Consider the following 17,766-nt stretch of genomic DNA (forward strand, 5'->3'; position numbering starts at 1 on the left):
GCACTGAGGCTGACTTACATAATTTTGAGCATTTATTGCATTAATGTGGTATTTACAGGTAATCACGCTGTAACAGCATGCGTTCTCAGAAATGATAAGTTCACAAAGGTACATGTATCACATTGGAACAACCGAAAAAAAATGTTCAAACGTACCTACGTTCTGTATTTTAATTTAAAAAACCTATCTGTTACCAACTGTTCGTCTAAAATAGTAAGCCACATGTTTGTATCTATTACAGCGCCATCTATCACAAAGTGAAAAAGTGGTCCAACTGAAACATTAATATTTATTTACGTACAACACGAATATGTAATAAATAATGGGGGTTCCTATTTTTAAAAACGCAGTTGATATCCGTTTGTCCTATGGCAGCGCCATCTAGCGGGCCAACCATAGCGCCTTCTGGTTTGCCCCTTCAAGCTAGACAAGTTTCATTCTTTGTAGTTTTTTTGTTTGTCGCTTATTTCGTGAGATATTTGCCCCGGTCACGATCAATGGACCACCCTGTATAAGGAAAATACTGATGTAAGAAGGGGCAGGATGGTACGACATCTGTTAAGACATCACGGAATCACTTCCATGGTACTAGAGGGAGCTGTAGAGGGTAAAAGCTGTAGATGAAGACAGAGATGGGAATACATTCAGCAGATAATTGATGACGTAGGCTACAAGTGCTACACTGAGGTGAAGAATCTGGCACAGGAGAGGAATACGTGGCGGGCCCCTTCAAATCAGTCAGAAGACTGATGAGTTAAAAAAAAAAAATACTCGATATGTGCGCTCACTATCCAGTGACTTTGTCACCTCAGTGTATTCGTGTCTCGCAGAGGGAGAGGAAAGAAGTAGCGGCTCTGCTGGAGCGGCTCGGCGCGGCGGCAGGTAACCCAGAAAGGGCCAGACGGCAGCCGGCAGTGAAAGCGGCGAGTATTTCGAGAGCTGCGGCTGGGGCTATTTGTGCGCCGCGCCTCCCGGGACAGCAGCGGCCGCGCCTCCGCTGGGCCAGGCGGAGCGACAGGCGCGCGGTCAAGTGCAGCCACCTTCCGCGAGCCACCGGCTGCTACCGCTACGCCGGCTCTCACCGCGCGTCTTTCGCAACCGCGCGTAGGGCACTCAGCGCCGCTTCTACCGGTTCCGGCAGCCCCTTCCTCCTCTCCTCGTCCCACTGGCGCTGCAGACCGACAGACACCTGCGATGCGAACTCTATCTGAGCAAATTTCGTGGTGATTAAATCGCAAAAACAGCATTTAAGAGCAATTTTCGAATTAAAAACCTGCAACGCAGCATTTGATGTTTATTGTTGTTGTGGTCTTCAGTCTTGAGACTGGTTTGATGCAGCTCTCCATGCTACTCTATCCTGCGCAAGCTTCTTCATCTCCCAGTACTTACTGCAGCCTACATCCTTCTGAATCTGCTTAGTGTATTCATGTCTTTACGATTTTTACCCTCCACGCTGCCCTCCAATACTAAATTGGTGATCCCTTGATGCCTCAGAACGTGTCCTACCAACCGATCCCTTCTTCTGGTCAAGTTGTACCACTAACTTCTCTTCTCCCCAATCATATTTAATACTTCCTCATTAGTTATGTGATCTACCCATCTAATCTTCAGCATTCTTCCGTAGCACCACATTTCGAAAGCTTCTATTCTCCTCCTGTCCGAACTATTTATCGTCCATGTTTCACTTCCATACATGGCTACACTCCATACAAATACAGGGTGATTCAAAAAGAATACCACAACTTTAAAAATGTGTATTTAATGAAAGAAACATAATATAACCTTCTGTTATACATCATTACAAAGAGTATTTAAAAAGGTTTTTTTTTCACTCAAAAACAAGTTCAGAGATGTTCAATATGACCCCCTCCAGACACACGAGCAATATCAACCCGATACTCCAACTCGTTCCACACTCTCTGTAGCATATCAGGCGTAACAGTTTGGATAGCTGCTGTTATTTCTCGTTTCAAATCATCAGTGGTGGCTGGGAGAGGTGGCCGAAACACCATATCCTTAACGTACCCCCATAAGAATAAATCGCAGGAAAATAGCGGGTAGGTCGGGGAAGAATGCCAGTGTGCACTCGGTGTGCTTGCCGGGGGGTCTCGTCCGTAATGTGGAGGAGGCCCTTCCGGCAGCTATTGAACGCACTGGGTGTGACCGGCTGCAGATAGTAGCACATGTCGGAACGAATGACGCCTGCCGCTTGGGTTCTGAGGCCATCCTTGGTTCCTTCCGGCGGCTGGCTGATTTGGTGAAGACAACCAGCATCGCACGCGGAGTGCAAGCTGAGCTTAATATCTGCAGCATAGTGCCCAGAGTCGATCGCGGTCCTCTGGTTTGGAGCCGTGTGGAGGGTCTAAACCAGAGGCTCAGACGACTCTGCGACTATAATGGTTGCAAATTCATCGACCTCCGTTATTGGGTGGAGAACTGTAGGGCCCCCCTAGACAGGTCAGGCGTGCACTACACACCGGAAGCAGCTACTAGGGTAGCAGAGTACGTGTGGCGTGCACACGGGGGTTTTTTAGGTTAGAGGGACCCCCCCTTGGGCGAAACGATAAAATACCTAACGGCTTACCAGAGAGAACATTATCATCGTTGATAAAGAACGTCCGTCCTCAGAGACCAAAAACAGGAAAAGTTAACGTAATATTGGTAAACTGCAGGAGTATCCAGGGCAAGGTTCCTGAATTAGTATCTCTTATTGAAGGAAATAGTGCGCATATAGTATTAGGAACGGAAAGTTGGTTAAAACCGGAAGTGAACAGTAACGAAATCCTAGACACAGAATGGAATATATACCGCAAGGATAGGATAAACGCCAATGGTGGAGGAGTATTTATAGCAGTAAAGAATTCAATAATATCCAGTGAAGTTATTAGCGAATGCGAATGTGAAATAATCTGGGTTAAGTTAAGTATCAAAGGTGGGTCAGATATGATAGTCGGATGCTTCTATAGGCCACCTGCATCAGCAACCGTAGTAGTTGAGCGCCTCAGAGAGAACCTGCAGAACGTCGTGAAGAAGTTTCGTGATCATACTATTGTAATAGGGGGAGACTTCAATCTACCAGGTATAGAATGGGATAGTCACACAATCAGAACTGGAGCCAGGGACAGAGACTCTTGTGACATTATCCTGACTGCCTTGTCCGAGAATTACTTCGAGCAGATAGTTAGAGAACCAACTCGTGAAGCTAACGTTTTAGACCTCATAGCAACAAATAGACCGGAACTTTTCGACTCCGTGAATGTAGAAGAGGGTATCAGTGATCATAAGTCAGTGGTTGCATCAATGACTACAAGTGTAATAAGAAATGCCAAGAAAGGAAGGAAAATCTATTTGCTTAACAAGAGTGATAGGGCACAAATCGCAGAATATCTGAGTGACCACCATCAAACGTTCATTTCTGAGGAAGAGGATGTGGAACAAAAATGGAAAAAATTCAGAAACATCGTCCAGTACGCCTTAGATAAGTTCGTACCGACTAAGGTCCAAAGCGAGGGGAAAGATCCACCGTGGTATAACAATCATGTACGAAAGGTACTACGGAAACAAAGAAAGCTTCACCATAGGTTTAAGAGTAGTCGAATCATAGCTGATAAGGAAAAGCTGAACGAAGCGAAAAGGAGCGTAAAGAGAGCAATGAGAGAAGCATTCAACGAATTCGAACATAAAACATTGGCAAACAATCTAAACAAGAACCCTAAAAAGTTTTGGTCATATGTAAAATCGGTAAGCGGATCTAAATCCCCTATTCAGTCACTCGTTGACCACGATGGCACCGAAACAGAGGACGACCGAAGAAAGGCAGAAATACTGAATTCAGTGTTCCGAAACTGTTTCACTGCGGAAAATCGTAACACGGTCCCTGACTTCAGCCGTCGCACGGACGCCAAAATGGAAAATATTGAAATAAACGATATCGGAATTGAAAAACAACTGCTATCGCTTAGTAGCGGAAAGGCATCCGGACCAGACGAGATACCCTTAGGATTCTACAGTGATTATGCTAGGGAACTTGCCCCCTTTCTATCAGCAATTTATCGTAGATCTCTGGAAGAACGTAAAGTGCCTGGCGACTGGAAGAAAGCACAGGTCGTTCCCATTTTCAAGAAGGGTCATAAATCAGATGCGAATAATTATAGGCCTATTTCACTTACGTCAATCTGTTGTAGAATAATGGAACATGTTTTGTGTTCTCGTATTATGACGTTCTTAGATAATACAAATCTCCTTCATCATAACCAACATGGATTCCGCAAACAGAGATCATGTGAAACCCAGCTCGCCCTATTTGCCCAAGAAATTCACAGTGCCGTAGACACTGGCGAGCAGATTGATGCCGTGTTCCTGGACTTCGGGAAGGCATTTGATACGGTTCCGCACTTACGTTTAGTGAAAAAAATACGTGCTTACGGAATATCGGACCAGGTTTGTGATTGGATTCAGGATTTCCTAGAAGAAAGAACACAACATGTCATTCTTAACGGTTCAAAATCTGCAGATGTAGAGGTAATTTCAGGAGTACCGCAAGGAAGCGTGATAGGACCTTTATTGTTTACAATATACATAAATGACTTAGTTGACAACATCGGTAGCTCCGTGAGGCTATTTGCAGATGACACGGTTGTCTACAAGAAAGTAGCAACATCAGAAGACTCGTACGTACTCCAGGAAGACCTGCAGAGGATTAATGAATGGTGCGACAGCTGGCAGCTTTCCCTAAACGTAGATAAATGTAATATAATGCGCATACATAGGGGCAGAAATCCATTCCAGTACGATTATGCCATAGGTGGTAAATCATTGGAAGCGGTAACGACCGTAAAATACTTAGGAGTTACTATCCGGAGCGATCTGAAGTGGAATGATCACATAAAACAAATAGTGGGAAAAGCAGGCGCCAGGTTGAGATTCATAGGAAGAATTCTAAGAAAATGTGACTCATCGACGAAAGAAGTAGCTTACAAAACGCTTGTTCGTCCGATTCTTGAGTATTGCTCATCAGTATGGGACCCTTACCAGGTTGGATTAATAGAAGAGATAGACATGATCCAGCGAAAAGCAGCGCGATTCGTCATGGGGACATTTAGTCAGCGCGAGAGCGTTACGGAGATGCTGAACAAGCTCCAGTGGCGGACACTTCAAGAAAGGCGTTACGCAATACGGAGAGGTTTATTATCGAAATTACGAGAGAGCACATTCCGGGAAGAGATGGGCAACATATTACTACCGCCCACATATATCTCGCGTAATGATCACAACGAAAAGATCCGAGAAATTAGAGCAAATACGGAGACTTACAAGCAGTCGTTCTTCCCACGCACAATTCGTGAATGGAACAGGGAAGGGGGGATCAGATAGTGGTACAATAAGTACCCTCCGCCACACACCGTAAGGTGGCTCGCGGAGTATAGATGTAGATGTAGATGTAGATGTAAGATCAGGGCTTCTTGGAGGCCAGTGATGACGTGCTCCGTTACGGGCTGCCTGGCGGCCGATCCATCGCCTCGGGTAGTTGACGTTCAAGTAGTTACGGACAGATAAGTGCCAATGTGGTGGCGCTCCATCCTGCTGAAATATGAATTGTTGTGCTTCTTGTTCGAGCTGAGGGAACAGCCAATTCTCTAACATCTCCAGAGACTGTAGTCCAGTTACAGTAGCACCTTCGAAGAAAAAGGGACCAAAAACTTTACTGGCTGAAATGGCGAACAAATGTACAACTAAATGAAACTTTATAGCTCCCTTAATTCGCCGACAGATAGTGCTTAGCTCTGCCTTTTGTCGTTGCAGAGTTTTAAATTCCTAAAGTTGTGGTATTCCTTTTGAATCACCCTGTACTTTCAGAAACGACTTCCTGACACATAAATCTATACTCGACGTTAACAAATTTCTCATCTTCAGAAACGCTTTCCTTGCCATTGCCAGTCTACATTTTATATCTTCTCTACTTCGACCATCATCAGTTATTTTGCTCCCCAAATAGCAAAACTCCTTTACTACTTTAAGTGTCTCATTTCCTAATCTAATTCCCTCAGCATCACCCGACTTAATGCGACTACATTCCATTATCCTCGTTTTGCTTTTGTTGATGTTCATCATATATCCTCCTTTCAAGACACTGTCCATTCCGTTCAACTGCTCTTCCAAGTCCTATGCTGTCTCTGACAGAATTACAATGTCATCGGCGAGCCTCAAAGTTTTTCTTTCTTTTCCATGGATTTTAATACCTACTCCGAATTTTTCTTTTGTTTCCTTTACTGCTTGCTCAATATACAGATTGAATAACATCGGGGAGAGGCTACAACCCTGTCTCACTCCCTTCCCAAACACTGCTTCCCTTTCATGCCCCTCGACTCTTATACCTGCCATCTGGTTCCTGTACAAATTGTAAATAGCCTTTCGCTCCCTGTATTTTATCCCTACCACCTTTAGAATTTGGAAGACAGTATTCCAGACAACATTGTCAAAAGCTTTCTCTAAGTCTACAAATGTTAGAAACGTAGGTTTGCCTTTCCTTAATCTTTCTTCTAAGATAAGTCGTAACGTCAGTATTGCCTCACGTGTTCCAATATTTCTACGGAATCCTAACTGATCTTCCCCGAGGTCGGCTTCTACTAGTTTTTCCATCCGTCTGTAAAGAAATCGCGTTAGTATCTTGCAGCTGTGACTTATTAATCTGATAGTTCGGTAATTTTCACATCTGTCAACACCTGCTTTCTTTGGGATTGGAATTATTATATTCTTCTTGAAGTCTGAGAGAATTTCGCCTGTCTCATACATCTTGCTCACCAGATGGTAGAGTTTTGTCAGGACTGGCTCTCCCAAGGCTGTCAGTAGTTCTAATGGAATGTTGTCTACTCCCGGGGCCTTGTTTCGACTTATTACGTATTCATAATATTGTAATGAACAATTTATTATTCAATTAATTGATCGCATTGAAAAACGAAAAGAATTTTCTTTTGGTACTTGTTGTGGTCTTCAGTCCAGAAACTGGTTTTATGCGGCTGTCCATGCTACTCTACTCTGTGCAAGCCTCATCACCGAATAATTACTGCAACCTACATCCTTCTGAATCTGCGTACTACACTCCTGGAAATTGAAATAAGAACACCGTGAATTCATTGTCCCAGGAAGGGGAAACTTTATTGACACATTCCTGGGGTCAGATACATCACATGATCACACTGACAGAACCACAGGCACATAGACACAGGCAACAGAGCATGCACAATGTCGGCACTAGTACAGTGTATATCCACCTTTCGCAGCAATGCAGGCTGCTATTCTCCCATGGAGACGATCGTAGAGATGCTGGATGTAGTCCTGTGGAACGGCTTGCCATGCCATTTCCACCTGGCGCCTCAGTTGGACCAGCGTTCGTGCTGGACGTGCAGACCGCGTGAGACGACGCTTCATCCAGTCCCAAACATGCTCAATGGGGGACTGATCCGGAGATCTTGCTGGCCAGGGTAGTTGACTTACACCTTCTAGAGCACGTTGGGCGGCACGGGATACATGCGGACGTGCATTGTCCTGTTGGAACAGCAAGTTCCCTTGCCGGTCTAGGAACGGTAGAACGATGGGTTCGATGACGGTTTGGATGTACCGTGCACTATTCAGTGTCCCCTCGACGATCACCAGTGGTGTACGGCCAGTGTAGGAGATCGCTCCCCACACCATGATGCCGGGTGTTGGCCCTGTGTGCCTCGTTCGTATGCAGTCCTGATTGTGGCGCTCACCTGCACGGCGCCAAACACGCATACGACCATCATTGGCACCAATGCAGAAGCGACTCTCATCGCTGAAGACGACACGTCTCCATTCGTCCCTCCATTCACGCCTGTCGCGACACCACTGGAGGCGGGCTGCACGATGTTGGGGCGTGAGCGGAAGACGGCCTAACGGTGTGCGGGACCGTAGCCCAGATTCATGGAGACGGTTGCGAATGGTCCTCGCCGATACCCCAGGAGCAACAGTGTCCCTAATTTGCTGGGAAGTGGCGGTGCGGTCCCCTACGGCACTGCGTAGGATCCTACGGTCTTGGCGTGCATCCGTGCGTCGCTGCGGTCCGGTCCCAGGTCGACGGGGACGTGCACCTTCCGCCGACCACTGGCGACAACATCGATGTACTGTGGAGACCTCACGCCCCACGTGTTGAGCAATTCGGCGGTACGTCCACCCGGCCTCCCGCATGCCCACTATACGCCCTCGCTCAAAGTCCGTCAACTGCACATACGGTTCACGTCCACGCTGTCGCGGCATGCTACCAGTGTTAAAGACTGCGATGGAGCTCCGTATGCCACGGCCAACTGGCTGACACTGACGGCGGCGGTGCACAAATGCTGCGCAGCTAGCGCCATTCGACGGCCAACACCGCGGTTCCTGGTATGTCCGCTGTGCCGTGCGTGTGATCATTGCTTGTACAGCCCTCTCGCAGTGTCCGGAGCAAGTATGGTGGGTCTGACACACCGGTGTCAATGTGTTCTTTTTTCCATTTCCAGGAGTGTATATTCACCTCTTGGTCTCCCTCTTTGATTTTTACTCCCGACGCATCCCTCCTCTATCAAAGTGGCGATCCGTTGATATTTCGGATTATGTCTATTAACCGATCCCTTCTGGTCAGTTTGTGCCACAGATCTCTTGTCTCTCCAATTCTATTCAGTACCTCCTCATTAGTTGCGTCATCACCCTGCTAATCTTCAGCATTCTGTAGCACCACATTTCGAAAGCTTCTATTGTCTTTTTATCTAAACTGTTTATCGTTCGTTTTTCATGCCATACATGGCTACGCTCCAGACAAATACCTTCAGAAAAGACTTCCTAACACCTAAACCTACATTCGATGTTTACAAATTTCTCTTTGTAAAAAACGTTTTTCTTGCCTTTGCCGGTCTACATTTTATATTCTCCCTACCTCGGCCGTCATCAGTTATTTTGATGCCCAGATAGCAAAACTCATCTACTGTTTTAAGTGTCTCCTTTCTTAACCTAATTCCCCAAGCATCGACTGATTTAATTCGTCTATATTTCATTATGCTTATTTTGATTTCGTTGGTGTTCAACTTACATCCTTTCAAGACATTTCCCATCTCATTCAACTGCTCTCCCAAGTCTTTTGCTGCCTCTGGCAGAATTACCTCAAACTTTGTATTTATTTCTTCTCCCTGAACTATAATTCGTTCTCCAATTTTTTCTTTGATTTCCTTTACTGCTTCTGCTACGACGCTGCCTCACTCCATTCTCAACCACTGTTCCCGTTTCATGCCCCTCGACTTTTACAACTGCCGTCTGGATTCTGTACGCCGGCCGGGGTGGCCAAGCGGTTCTAGGCGCTTCAGTCTGGAACCGCAGGTTCGAATCCTGCCTCGTGCATGGATGTGTGTGATGTCCTTAGGTTAGTTAGGTTTAAGTAGTTCTAAGTTCTAGGGGACTGATGACCTTAGAAGTTAAGTCCCATAGTACTCAGAGCAATTTGAACCATTTTTTGATTCTGTACAAGATGTAAACAGTCTTTCGCTCCCTGTAGTGTAACCCTCCTACTCTCAGAATTTCGAAGAGTATATTTCAGTCAACACCATCGATAGCTTTCTCCAAGCCTACAAATAGTATAAAACGTGTAAGTTTGGCTTTCATTAACCTATGTTTTAAAAGAATTCCTTCGGTCAGTGTTGCCTCGGGTGTTCCTACATTCCTCCGGAATCCAAACTGATCTTCCCTGAGGTCGGTTTCTACCGGTTTCCTGATTTTTCTGCTAAGAATTCGCGTTAGTATTTTGCAATCCTGACTTACTAAACTGATAGTTCGGTAGTATTCACACGTGCCAGCACCTGTTTTCTTTGGAACTGGAATTATTACAGTCTTCTTGAAGTACATGTGTATTTCGTCTGTGTTATAAATCTTGCGCACCACATGGAAAAGATATGTCGTGGCTGACTTTCTCAAGGCTATCAGTAATTCTGACAGAAAGTCGCCTACTCCTGCAGCCTTGTTTCGACTTACATGTTTCAGAGCTCTGTCAAATTCTTCTCGCAGCATCATATTTCCTACCTCATCTTACTCTATAATAATGCCGTTAAGTTCGGGCCCCATACACCCCTTCCACTGTTCGGCCTTCCCATCTTTGCTTACTACTAGTTTTCCATGTGAGCTCTTGATATCCACACAGATTCTTCTCTTTTTCCCTAAAGACCTCTTTCATTTTCCTGTAGGCAGTACCTGTCTTTCCCCTAGTGAAATATGCTTCTAAATCCTTACATTTGTTTTCTAGCCACTCCTGTTTAGCCATTTTGCACTACACGTCAATCTCACTTAGACATTTTTATTCCCTTTCACCTGCTTCATTTGCTGCATTTTTATGTTTTCTCCTTTCGTTACACAAAGATTTCTATTAGGCCTTCTCTTTTTACCTTTTCGATGATCTGATGTTTTCACTATTTCATCTCTGAAAGCCATCCATTCGTCTTCTACTGTATTCGTTTTCCCTGGTCTTGTCAATGGTAGCCTAATGCTCTCTCTGAAACTTTCAACAACCTCTGGTTCTTTCAACATATCCAGGTCCCATCTCCTTAATTTGCTACCTTTTTGCAATTTCTTCAATTTTAAACTACAACCCATAACCAATAAATCGTAGTCGGGATCCACATCGGCACATGCAAATTTCTTGCAGTTTAAAATCCGGTTCCGAAATTTCTGTCTTACAATTACATAATCAATCTGAAACATACTGGCGTCTCCAGTTCTCTTTAACCAAGTGTTAGCGACGATTAAATTATGCTTTTTGCAAAATTCTACGGGGCTGCTTCCTCTTTCGATTTCCCCCCCCCCTCCCCCCATTCCCCCATCACCACTGACCTGCTGTTTTTTTTTTTTTTTTCTCTTCCTTTTCCTACTATCGAACAGCAGTCCACCATCATCATTATAATTTCGTCTCCCTTAGCTATCTGAACAATTTCTTGTATCTTATCATATATTTCTACAATCTCTTCATTATCTACGGAGCTATTGGAGTATAAACTTGTACTACTGTGGTGGGTTTAGGCTCCATGTCTTTCTTGGCTGCGATAATGCATTCACTATGCTGTTCATAGTAGTTTACCAGCGTTCCTACTTTCTTGTTAAATACCGTTTCTTTTTGTATTTATAATCCTTTATTCACCTGACCAGAAGTCCTGTTTCTCCTGACACGCCGGCCGTGGTGACCGAGCGGTTCTAGGCACTTCAGCCCGGAACCGCACTGCTGCTGCGGTCGCAAGTTCGAATCCTGCCTCGGGCATGGATGTGTGTGATGTCCTTAGGTTACCTAGGTTTACTTAATTCTAAGTCTAGGGGACTGGTGACCTCAGATGTTAAGTCCCATAGTGCTTAGAGCCATTTTTTCTCTTGACACCGAAATTCGCTAATTCCTGCTATATCTAACTTAAACGTATCAATTTCCCTTTTATATTTTCTAACGCACATGCCCGATTAAGGGATCGAACATGACACGCTCCGTCCCGTAGAATGCCACGTTCGAATCTCCTGATGACGACGTGCTCCTGAATAGTCCACGCCCAGAGATCCGAATAGGGAACTATTTTACCTCCGGAGTAATCACTGGACCATATAGTAGAGCTGTGTGCCATTAGTAAAAATTACGGCTGTAGCTTCCTCTTGCTTTTAGCCGTTCGCAGTACCAGCAGAGTAAGGGCGTTTTGGTTGACGGAAAAAGGACCAGATTATTCAATCATTCAAATTGTTGCCTCCGCAACTACTGAAAAGGCTGCTGCCCCTCTTCAGGAATCAGATATTCGTCTGGCCTCTCAACAGATATACCTCTGTTATGATTGCATCTACGGTAACGCTATCTGTATCTTTGCGGCACGCAAGGGACGGAAATCTTAGATATGATGTACATGTACAAACAAACAAATTATTACAATTTTAGAAAAATTGCATGATTTATTCAAGACAAAGTGCTTCACAAATAGAGTAAGTGTAATAACGTTCAGGTCCACCTCTAGCCCTTATGCAAAGTTCGTCTTGGCCATGTTGTTGAATGTCTTCCTGAAGGATATCGTCCCAAATTCTGTCCAACTGACGGATTAGATCGTCAAAATTGCAGCCTCCTTGGAGGACCCTGTCCGTAATTCTCCAAACGTTCTCAGTTGGAGAGAGCTTCGGCGATCTTGCTGGCCAAGGTTGGGTTTGGCTAGCACGAAGACAAGCAATAGAAACTCTTGCCGTTGCGAGCGGGTATTGTCTTACTGAAAAATTAGCCCGGGATGCCTTACCATGGAGGGCAACAAAATGGGGCGTCGACGTACCGCTGTGCTGTAATGGTACCGCGTATGACAACCAAAGAGGTCCTGCTGTGAACACAAATGGTACCACAGACCATCACCCCGGGTGCTGGGCTGCACGGTGGGTGACCGGATGGTACCCCGCTGCTGTCTGGGGTGTCTCCAGACACGTCTTCGCCAGTCATAGGGATTCAGCTCGAAGCGAGATTCATCACTGAAGACAACTTTGTTCCAGAGAATGAGATTCCAGGGCAAAGACGTAACGTGACACCTACCTGTTTGAAGCGTCGCCGACAACAAGAGTGACGTCGCAGGGCGCCTCGCTTTTGCACCATTAGAGGTTGTAGGCATCTATGAGCCACATTTCGAACTTGTGCGTCGGACTGGGACACAATTACAAGGTTTCGAAAAAGTTATACTTTAACTTTTATAGCCGGCCGAAGTGGCCGTGCGGTTAAAGGCGCTGCAGTCTGGAACCGCAAGACCGCTACGGTCGCAGGTTCGAATCCTGCCTCGGGCATGGATGTTTGTGATGTCCTTAGGTTAGTTAGGTTAACTAGTTCTAAGTTCTAGGGGACTAATGACCTCAGCAGTTGAGTCCCATAGTGCTCAGAGCCATTTTTTTAACTTTTATATTGGCTGTAGTTCGGGTATTTTGCGCGTGGATATTTACGCTGCCTGGAGACATAATACAAATTCCTAGCTGTAATACAGTACCTGACTTGCCGATATTGTGTTAGCTCTTCAGCGTAGGATTACAGCTATTGATGAGTTGATTACGGCGGCATATTAGATTTTTAAATTCGCTTGTAAACTGCCTGCATCAACCTTGGCTGTTATTGTAGGTAGTTGCAGTCATGTTATTAAATCCTAATTAAGCACTTGATTAACATTTTAGATTGTCTTAATAACCTGACTACCAAGCTTTGAATGGGAGATTCATCAATTAAAAAGTTGCTATACTTCAACACATTTTATTGATATTTTCAATTTTGTAATAAATGTTCTAGGAACGCAACGGCACGTATCAGTACATACTGGATTTCGTAGGGCCATTCTTTAGCATTAGTGACACGAAAACTGTGACACATTGTCATAAGTAATCACAACTCTATTACAGTACATGTAATGACGCCATCAGCTGACGTTGATGATAGCTACACTCCTGTGTTGTAGCTAAGCTGGTACATTTATGAATTTATCTCTTTCATATACACTGAAGCGCCAAAGAAACTGTATTCAAATGCAAGGATACTGAAAGGTGGCTACACTGAGCCACAGCGCCAGAGATCGCGCTAGAGAGCATTGTTCCGCCGCCTCCACTGGCAGTGATTATTGAGATGTCGTAGTGGGCAGTGCTTGTTAAGAACTCGTAGCAGAGAGTGTTTGTTGAGATGTGCTAGTAGGGAGTGCTTGCTGAGATGTGATACTGAAAAGTTCTTGTTGAGATGTGGTAATAGCGAGTCGGTGTGGAGATATATTGTAATGATTAGAGTGATTTTGGTCAATATATGAAGGTAACGAAACTTGATTTATTTTTCATTATTTCCATGTTTTAAATAATGCGTCATTACAGGTTCAGTCAACAAAGCATCTGGCTTGTGTTCTTGTATTAGAGTGTAATTCTGGTTTTCTTGAGTAATTATGGTATTTTTATTTTCTTTAATTAATTCAGTATAAATGATATTTAAAATTTCTTGTGTTATTGAAGAAGAACCGTGCCAGATGCGTACGTTGAGTTATACTTCCACACGCAGAACAGTTACACTTGTGCTTTGGTTTCGTAGGTTTTATAGTTGCTGGGGACTTAATTAATTAATTGTGTTAATGAAAATTTCCATTTCATTCTTTGTCATTGTTCTATGCAGTCAGATAGCGTAATAATACTAGTCAGGGCCAACCGTTACGAGACTTCGTAATCGGACTTACAGCTACTAAATCAAAAAATTAAAAATTATTTTCATTATAAATAATTAAGCCCCCATGCACGTGGCGACCCTGCCAGGATCGTCCCTTGGAATTCTTCTGATTGTAAAAATAGTAGACAGTAGTATTGTTGTAGTAATTTGTAGTTTAGTAATTGTAGTCTATTTTGCATGTGTAGATTTGGTAATTGTCATTCTTCTAATTGTATTTTTTCGCAGAATTTGATTTGTTGTCTTGTATACGCGTTTGACAATTTAGTGCAATTATTTCAATTGTTCGTTAATCGTGTTTGAGGGAAACATTTCGTGTGAATGGTATTGTTGGAAATATGGAGGCATTGTGTGTAATTTTCATATAGTGACGAGTTTTGTATGTTTTGTAAATGATTACGCGGTCGATGAAAAAGGCAAAAATGATGGACAGTGAGAATGATGAAATTGTTGACATGGCGAACTCGCCAACACAGGACAACAGTATGATGAATAATGGAGTTGAAAACAATGTAATAAGTCGGGAAAACAGTCCGGAACCATTTCAAAATTTTTCTCAATCAGAAAATTCACAGAATACGAGATTAACGATAGAAGATTCTGGAATAGTATCGAACACAGATAGCTTTACAGCTATGACGAAGGAAACTGGTTTTGCAGGAAATGTTGGGGGCGAAAAGAAGGGCGAAAAGAATTTCGAACCGGCTATTACGGAGCAGTTGATGAGTGCTATACTAAATTTGGGAGCACGAATGGAAACAATTAAAACAGAGATAGGAACTTTAGCAACACGGTTAGACTCACAGGGATCACAAATAGGAATAATTACAACTGGTATGGGAACAATGGAGCAGTTTCGATCTGAATTTAAAACAGATATAGGAACAAATAGAACCACGATGAAAGCAATGACAACACGGTTAGACTCACGAATAGGGACATGTTTCAAAAATACGAATGATGAATCAAACAAAGAAATTAGAGAAGAAGTACAACCGGTTTTGAATGCTCACGATAATAGCTTAATTTCAACAGAAATCAGACGAGAGGAACAGGACAGAGAACGGGAAGAAAAAGATTGCGTGATAGTTCAAAAATTTTCAGAGTTAAATTTACAACTTGCACATGATAAGGAAGAAATATTTGAGAGAATCGAGGAATCCGTAACAAATGACTTAACGCAACAGTGTGAACAGTCAACTACTAAATGTGACAATACCGAAACCCGAGTTGCGACACTGACGGAAGACGTAAACTTATCGGAAAGAGTTGAGGAGATTCCAGATAAATTGACAAGTCTTAACTTAAATGGGGACAGAGACTCAGATGATACAGCTCCATTGCCATTTGCAGAAACCGAAGAGTACCAGAACATAAATAAGCATGTTGAAAATCAGGGAAAAGTTAATGAACGCGTCAAAAGGGAATCTGAGGCATTACAAAAGCAAGACAAATATATTGAAAGCGAAATCGCAGGAAAAGACAGCAGACGAAATTTAGTATCACAGATAGCAGAGGGCTTTGAAGAAAGTAATTTGTTTCATTTACGGGATGTAACAAGAGAGCGCCAGGCGCGGGAACTTGACAATAATCGACATTGTCCCAGACAGACGCGGTAGGTCTTTGTCGCCGCGAGGCGGAAGCTTTGACTGTAAACACTTCTTGACTGTTCGGAAATTTAAGATCTTTTGCAATTCTAGGAATGACATACGTCCATGTTCATGGTTGGATCGATTTACGTGCGCACTTTCGCCAAATTTGCCATTAAGTCACAAACTGAAATTTATGTGCAGCTATTAAAGTCCTCAGGGGATTCACTACACCAAGTGAATATGTGCAGTAGCGTTCACAGGGCCCCGAGCTGTAGTGGTGCCATTTCCCTTTTAGTTTTCTGCACCGCTGCCTACTCTTATACTATTCTTTGCATCTATAAAAACAACTCTTCTACTATCAGTCTATCTAGACAGTAGGTAAAGATTAACCGGACATGACGATTTTACCCAAAAGTGACTTCGGAAATTACCGTTTGGACTTACTATATTTTCTGCAGCATTCATTCGTAGCTTAAATGAAATTTTACCTGTTTATCTTCGTGACAATATTACTTCATATGTTGACGACATTCTTATTGCTAGACGTTCTTGGAGTGAGTACAACAAAATTTTGGATTCATTATTACGTATTTTTGCAAGAGTTGGCATTACAGTGAACTTGGAAAAATCTGAATTTGGTCGTTCACAGGTGAAATTTCTCGGTCACATTATTTCTACAGAAGGTATTCTTCCTGATCCAGAAAAATTAGACGCTATTCGTAATTATGCTGTTCCTACCACAAAACGTGCTGTTCGTAGTTTCCTTGGTGTCTGTAATTTTCTTAGACGCTTTGTTAGATTGGATGATTTGGCCACACCTCGTTTACACATTTCAGTTATGCACACTTTGGTCACAGAAAATGCTTTCATAAATTGCGAGAAAATTGCTACTTCAGTAATATGGAAAAACGTATTCGATCTGTTCTTGCCAAATGCAAATTATGTCAACAGGCTAAGCCGCCAACTGTTTCTCACAGAGCACCGTTGTTTCCTATCATTCCAGCGAAATTAAAGGACATGGCTGCAGTCGATTTGTTCGGTCCAGTGGTTCGTTCTACTAATGGTTCTGCGTACATTTTCGTAGCAGTGGAATTGACATCAAAATATGTGTGTTTTACACCTTTACGCAAAGCAACAGCTCGTTCAGTATCTAATGCTTTCATCAAACATTTTCTTAAAGAAGTGGGTTATATCAGATAATGGATCACAGTTTCGCTCTAAAATTTGGCTTCGTACTCTACGGCGTCGTAAGATTAAACCAATTTTTATTTCACTTTTTCACCCTCAATCTAACGCTTCAGAAAGATGGATGAAGGAAATCAATAAATTGTGCCGTCTTTATTGTCATCAGAATCACAGAACTTGGGATCAGTATCTTCATATTTTTCAAAACATTCTGAATGAACTTCCTAATGACTCAACTTCTTTACCGCCTCTATTGATATTAAAAAATAAAGTACCAACAAATCGCAATTCTGAAATCGTTCCTTTTCCGCCTTCACGGAAACTGCGGCATTCTGAAGTTGTCAACCTGGCTCTACAAAATATTGCATCTGCGGCTGCTAGAAGAGAGAAATCAGCTAAACATCCTGGTCGTTTAAAAATCTTGTCAGTTGGCCAAAAGGTGTTAATTAAGTCTCATCGTTTGTCTCACAAAGGAAAAGGCTTGTGTCGCAAATTTTTTCTGCTTTATAACGGTCCATATAGAATTCGCAAAATTATACATGATAACACTGTTGAAGTAGAAACTCTTAAATCTCGACGCTCTAAGGGAATACATCACATATCTAACGTTAAAATTTTTGTGGAATGACATACTTTTGAAAAACCAACAGTTATACGTAAACAGGTGGAGAATGCAAGGATACCGCGCCGTGTTCCGGCGGCGGCAGATACTCAAAGCAACAGTGAAGTCTGCGCGCCGCAAAAGGCAGTCGTTGACCGCAAACAATTACTTCATACGTCACG

The sequence above is a fragment of the Schistocerca nitens genome, chromosome 4, assembly GCF_023898315.1.
Source record: "Schistocerca nitens isolate TAMUIC-IGC-003100 chromosome 4, iqSchNite1.1, whole genome shotgun sequence".
NCBI classification, from domain to species: domain Eukaryota; kingdom Metazoa; phylum Arthropoda; class Insecta; order Orthoptera; family Acrididae; genus Schistocerca; species Schistocerca nitens.